This window comes from Canis lupus, chromosome 26, assembly GCF_048164855.1.
Source record: "Canis lupus baileyi chromosome 26, mCanLup2.hap1, whole genome shotgun sequence".
Classification (NCBI taxonomy): domain Eukaryota; kingdom Metazoa; phylum Chordata; class Mammalia; order Carnivora; family Canidae; genus Canis; species Canis lupus.
The window spans coordinates 37280660-37286655 of NC_132863.1; the positions used below are offsets into that span (position 1 = coordinate 37280660).

Here is a 5996-nt window from a genome sequence, read left to right on the forward strand (position 1 = left end):
CTTCCTGAGAAAGGGCATGGAGGAGATGATCCTCTGTGATCTTGCAGGTCAGTGTCCTTAATCCTGACCTTGTCCTTGATCTGTTATATGGCTGTGGTTCGCACCCTGTGCTGGGAGTAAATTTCCCAAGAAGGCACTGCTCTCTTCCTGCCCTGCTGCATCCTGAGTCCTGGTCCTGAATTTGAAAGCATCTCCTCTCTGGAGGCTTCGAGGATTTTCTCCTCCTCCCAGATTTTTGTGAATTCATGATGATGTCTCTAGTGCTGGGTCTTTTAAAATTAATTGTTCTTAGCAGTATGAGGGCCTAGAAAGTACATCTATCTGCTCGTTGTATAATTAAAAATTAATTGTAGAATTATAAAAATGGCAAAAGGGTAAAGTCACCTGTATCCTACTCTTTCTATTTTTTCCTGGTAGAGGTAAGCTAATCAGCATGGCCAGATTCACGGCCACCAGTACCTCCCTGGGTCAGACCTAGGACGTTGGGCCATGGTGCCTAGAACTCTGGAGCTGCCCCCTCCAACCCTGGCAGGCTCACCAGGAGAAACCCACAGCCCCGGACATGTGCCGTGGGCGGCCCGAGGCAGGACAGGCCTACACCCTGCACCCCTTTCAGGCAGGCCCCCCTTTGTGGATCTGGAAGCCCAGCCAAGCACTTCAGGGGGGATCACAGAAAGAGCTTCCCAACACATGGGGGTTGGCGTGGCCCCTCCTGCCCTGGGATGAAATCCCTACTTCACCTTCACTTGCCGAGGACCGGACTCCTGGGGACACCAGGAGCCAGTGACCAGGCCAGCTGCTATCAGCCTTGAAACTCCACGCCTGTGTTCTGTCCCCAGCAGGGCCTTGGTCTGGTGCCCAGACAGCTTCAGGGGAGATGGAGCCCTGTGTCCCACACAGTGTCAGGTTCCTTCTCCAGCCCCTGTTTAACTTTCTCCGCTTGAGCTCCACCAATAGATAGACAAGTATGAGGATGGATCCCGCCCGCTTTGGGTCCTACTCACAGTTGATCTGTGCCGAGTGGTCAAGACCTGAGTAGTTGAGGTGATGGAAGATCTCGGACTCTGGGGCATTTGCACGAGGGCAAAGGTCCTTTGCTTTTATAATCTCCTGCATGTATATGTGTGCTTGGATGATTCCCTTGCTAAGCTCTAAGCTCTGCAAGAACGAACTATGTGCTTGCAACTTATCCTCATTCCCGTCCACTCTCATTCCCTCAGACAGGTCTGTGCTTATCATGAATGCAGCTTCTCAGCTCCCACCCTAAATATTGAACTTGGGTCTGGCCACCCCCACATTTCCATAAGCTCCTTGAGTGACTCACAAGCATCTACCTTTGAAACATTTGCAGCAGGTGAGAAACGGATCTGTGTTTCTCTGCAGATGAAAGATTAGACTGGGCCTTCTCTTTTGAAATTTCATTTGTTTAATATAATTATTCCTACAATTTCACCTTTTCTTCTTACTATTGGTTTTTCCCTTTAGTTCACTTTTTCCTCTCCTTTCCTGCCTTATTTTGCATTCCTCAAGTAAGGCTTTTTATTATTCTATTTTATAAGCTTACATTAGGTTGTCAGTTTTACTCATTCTATTGTTCTTTAGTGGATATCCTGCAGACCACAACAGCTATCCTCAACTTACTAGAATCTACCTTAAATTACAACTTCACCAGTTGGACAATGGAAGAGCTTTAGAGAATTCCTTAAAAACGTTTAACCTCCTTCTGCTGTTGTGACACCCTTGACAAGTAATTTAATTGTACATATATGGTGAACCTCCACACTTTATTATTATTATTGCTATTTTGTGCACTCGTGGTTAAATATCCCAGTATATTTACACTTCTATAGCTTCTCATTTTTTCCTGCATTTTTTTTTTTTTCTTTTTTGTGGCCTTTATTCATGCCTTCCACCAAGTACAGCCAGAGGCAAGGTCCCCATCCAAAGCATAAATGCCAGGGACCTGGGGCTCTGGGTGACATATACCCTCCAAGTCCCCTACCCCAGACACTCCTGTGAGCCCGAAGTATATAAAGTGCTGGTGTGTGATGATCCTCTGGGGAAGGCTGAGGGATCAAGAGCCTCACCCCCGGACCAAGGCAACAGGACGAGGGACTTTGCTCCGGAAGGGCAGGGAGGGCCAGCCTACCACCACCCTGGGGTCTGGTGGGGCAGGGGAAACTCAGATGCAGTCCTGGGCTGGAGGGAATGACAAGGAAGCCTTCCTTCAACAAGTGTGGGGCCAGGAAGTGGGGAGCTTCTGCACCCCCATGAAGGGGGGGTGAACAGGGGAGGCCTCAGTGGTCTCAGAGAATGGGACAACCCCTCCGGCGCTTATTCTTTTGAATCTGGAGACCCACCCGAGTGGCCATCTCGAATACCTCCCTCACCCCCTCCTTGGTCTTGGCTGAGCACTCCAGGTAGCCAAAGGCACTGATCCGGTTGGCCATGTCCCGGCCCTCTTCAGATCGCACGGGCTCCTGCTTCATCTTGGCCAGCTCTCTCCTGTTCCCCACTGCGGTGATGGGCACGTTGGGGCAGGAATGCTTCACCTCTGGGGTCCATTTCTCAGGAATGTTTTCCAGGCTGTCGGGGCTGTTGATGGAGAAGCACATGAGGATGACATCAGTGTCCGGGTAGGAGAGAGGCCGTAGGCGATCATAGTCTTCCTGCCCAGCCGTGTCCCATAGAGCCAGTTCCCCCTGCTTGCCGTCCACCTCTATGTCCGTGACGTAGTTCTCAAAGACAGTGGGGACACAGACCTCTGGGAACTGATCCTTGCTGAAGACGATGAGGAGGCAGGTCTTCCCACAGGCTCCATCTCCCACAATCACTAGCTTCTTTCTGATCGCAGCCATGGCTGGGGCTTCTGCTCTGCCGCCTCCAGCTGCCCGGCCAGGCCAGGGCCAGAGGCTGAGACTGACGGGGCGGGGCGGGGGGGGGGGGCACCCTCCTCTAGCACCGCTGGGGAGGCTGCATTTTTCATTTAGAATTATTTTTCCTTCTGCCTAAAACTCCATTTGGTATTTATGTTAATGCAGATCTGCTGACAATGAATTATCTGCTTTTGCAAAGAAACATTTATTTAGTATTCACCTTCAAAGGATAATTTTAATGCAATAACGTTCTATATTGAGAGTTGTTTTCTTTCAGGGGTGTATTTCTTCATGTTTGGTGAACTAGGAGTTTTTGCATCTGTGACTTACTATCTCTTATCAACTTTGGGGAACCCTCAGTTACATATTTTCACATAGCACTTCTGATCTTCTCTTTCCTCCTTTTAGGTTTAACTTTTATGTATATTAGACCTCTTTATCATGCTCCAAATGACTTAATCCTCTTCGGTATAATTGTAATCCTTTTTTGGTATCCATGCTTTGATATGGATGTTTTCAACAAATCCTGTCTTTTGCTTTGATATACTCTTACATCAATATTTTTCGTCTTAGTTATAGTATCTTCCCACTAGTAACTATGTAATTTTTTTAGATATTCCATTTCTCTAATAAAATTCTCCATCTGTTCATCATTTTTAAGAATATCTTTTTAATAGATATTTTAGTTTATCTCTGATAGTCTCATTAACCAATCATCTGTGAGGTTGTTTGGGTTTTTTTATTTTTTATTTTTAAAAATTTTGTTTGTTTTTTAGTTTAGATTTTTTTTTCTTTTTTCCTCCTGATTTTGGTTATTTGGTCCTCTTTCTGATGTGTCTAGTCATATTTTTATGAATACTGGCTAGGCATTTTGTGTGAAATGATGTAGCATTCTTAGATAATGTTATATTTTCCCAGAGAATCATGATTTTCCTTTTTTGTGTGTGACAACCACTGTCATGAGGACAGATTACCATGATTGTAATACTTCAAGACTGATTTTACATTTTTACGAGATCTGGTTTATTTTGGTTTGTTGTTGCTTCCAGAATAAGTCATCTGAGGGACTCATAGAAACCATAGTTTATTTTCCATGACTTGCCAGTTTGCTGATCACTGAGCTCCAAGTTCTGTGGTTATGGCATCATGATATTGGTGAGTACTTTGTTTAGATTCTTAGACTCTCAGCTGCTCACTTTCTGCTTGTTTTCTGCATCTTTTGTTGGTTCTGCTGTGGAATCAGCAAATGCTTCAAGAGGGAAAAATCTGCAGAAAATCAGACCCACTTCCATTTTCTCTGAGATCTTGGGCCATTAAACTCTGGCTTCCTTGGTAGCTCCAAACTTCTAGTTTTATGTCCTCAGATCAACAAGCTTGATGAAAAGCTCTCAGTTTTGATGACTTTTGGCCCCTTTCCACATTCATGTTGGCAAACGCCTCAAAGAGAAAACAGGTGGAGAAGGTAGGATCTGCCTCAGTGCACCTCCCTTCTGTCCGAGGCTGTTGGTCCCTTAGGTCCTGGCAGCCTGACATGCTGAGTGCTCAGGTAGGTCCCATGCCCACACAGCATGTTGCTGGGTTTTTTGTGTTTTTTTTTTTTTTTTTTTTCCGGGGCTTTTTGAAAGATGGAGCTCTCTTTTTGAAAGTTGCCCACTTTAGTTAGTGCCTTGTGGCAGCACAAAATAATGATATTCCAGAGAGGGACACCCTTAGAGAACACCTAGCCACAGCTTCTTAGCTTTTAATAAGTAAGTTCTATTTTTACAGAAAATTACAAATGTTTTAAATTTGGTAACTAATTAATTTGAAACACTGTGGATTTGTAGCACAGATGATAAAGCAGGACTCTGGAAGTCAGATCAGCTGGGTTCAAATCCTGCTTTCCTCCTACCAAGCAGGTGACCCAGGGAAAGCCATTGAAACCATCTTGGCCAGCGTTTCCCCATCAGGAAAGGGGGAACAAGCGTATTGGCTCATGGGTGCAAGAATTAGACAAAGTAACATACATGAAACACCTAGAACCCGAAATCACAAGTCTTGGAGAGTCCTCATCAAACAAAGGAAACAGTGTGCAGGACACACCCCTTTCTTAAGCTGATTTCAGCCCACAGGCCACCACTTTTAGGCGTCTGCCCTGGTCCAGCCCCTTACTCTACAGACGGGGCACGTGTGAGTCACAGAAAGGGAAAGACAACTGCTCCCACAAACATGCAGCTCGTCAGCCCTAAAACTGGGTGTAGGACTGGAATTTCCTTTTGATGCATTTCATCAATTAAATCCATGTGACCTGGAAGCCAAGCAGCTAATTTCTGTGGAAGGCAGAGGGGTCGAAGCTCCCTCCAACTATAGATAATTCTCTAATTGCCACGGCTGCCCCGAATTCATTGCAATCATTAGCAGAACCCCCTGTGCCCCGGCTGAGAGAGGGGAGGCAGGTCCAGACATATCATTGCTCATCTAAATTTTTAATAATGCTCCAATCTTCAGATCATCAGGGTAATCAAACCCAAATTAGCCTGATACTCGAAGCCACAGAATAACAAGGAGAGTGAAAGGGATAATGTTTCTTTAATGAAAATTTCATCAATGCAGATTTCTCATTGAATATTAAGGGTCTTGGCCTGAAGCCAGCATCGGAGCTGACTGCTGTGACACTGACCTTTGTCCCTCAGAGGGAGACACAAGCACAGAGTCTGGCTGGCCTCACCTGCTCCATGATGACACAGGTGGCTGTGTCTGCGGCTCCAGGAAGGAAGCTCTCGAGCCTGGGGCAAGTGGGCTCAGGCCCCATCCTCTCCAGAAAGTTCCTCCGGGTGGCTCAGCTCCAGCCCCTCCTCTCAGCCTCTCAGCCCTCCCTGCCTTGCTGCTCATCCTGAGACCGCACCCCTGACTCACTAGCTCCTCGGCCCTCCAGCTGCCTGGGCCAAGTCCTTGGGTCATCCTTGGATTGTGTCTTTTGCGCTCACTGCCTCTGCCCACCCGTCAGCAGATGTCACCAGCTCGACCTTCCCATGTGGGGCCCGAGCTGGGTCCTGGGGACCCTGCAGGATACCTCCTCCCTGCCACTCCCTCAGGGACCCACAGACTGTACCCTCACAGGTCCCAGGGTCCTGGTGACAT

The 5996-nt window shown here is 46.9% G+C and overlaps 1 pseudogene; it reads right to left on the reverse strand.

Annotated features, from left to right (window-relative positions):
• Positions 1-1897: 1897 nt before the first annotated feature.
• LOC140617903 (rho-related GTP-binding protein RhoC pseudogene) lies at positions 1898-2894 on the reverse strand (annotated as a pseudogene).
• Between the last annotated feature and the right edge of the window lie 3102 nt (positions 2895-5996).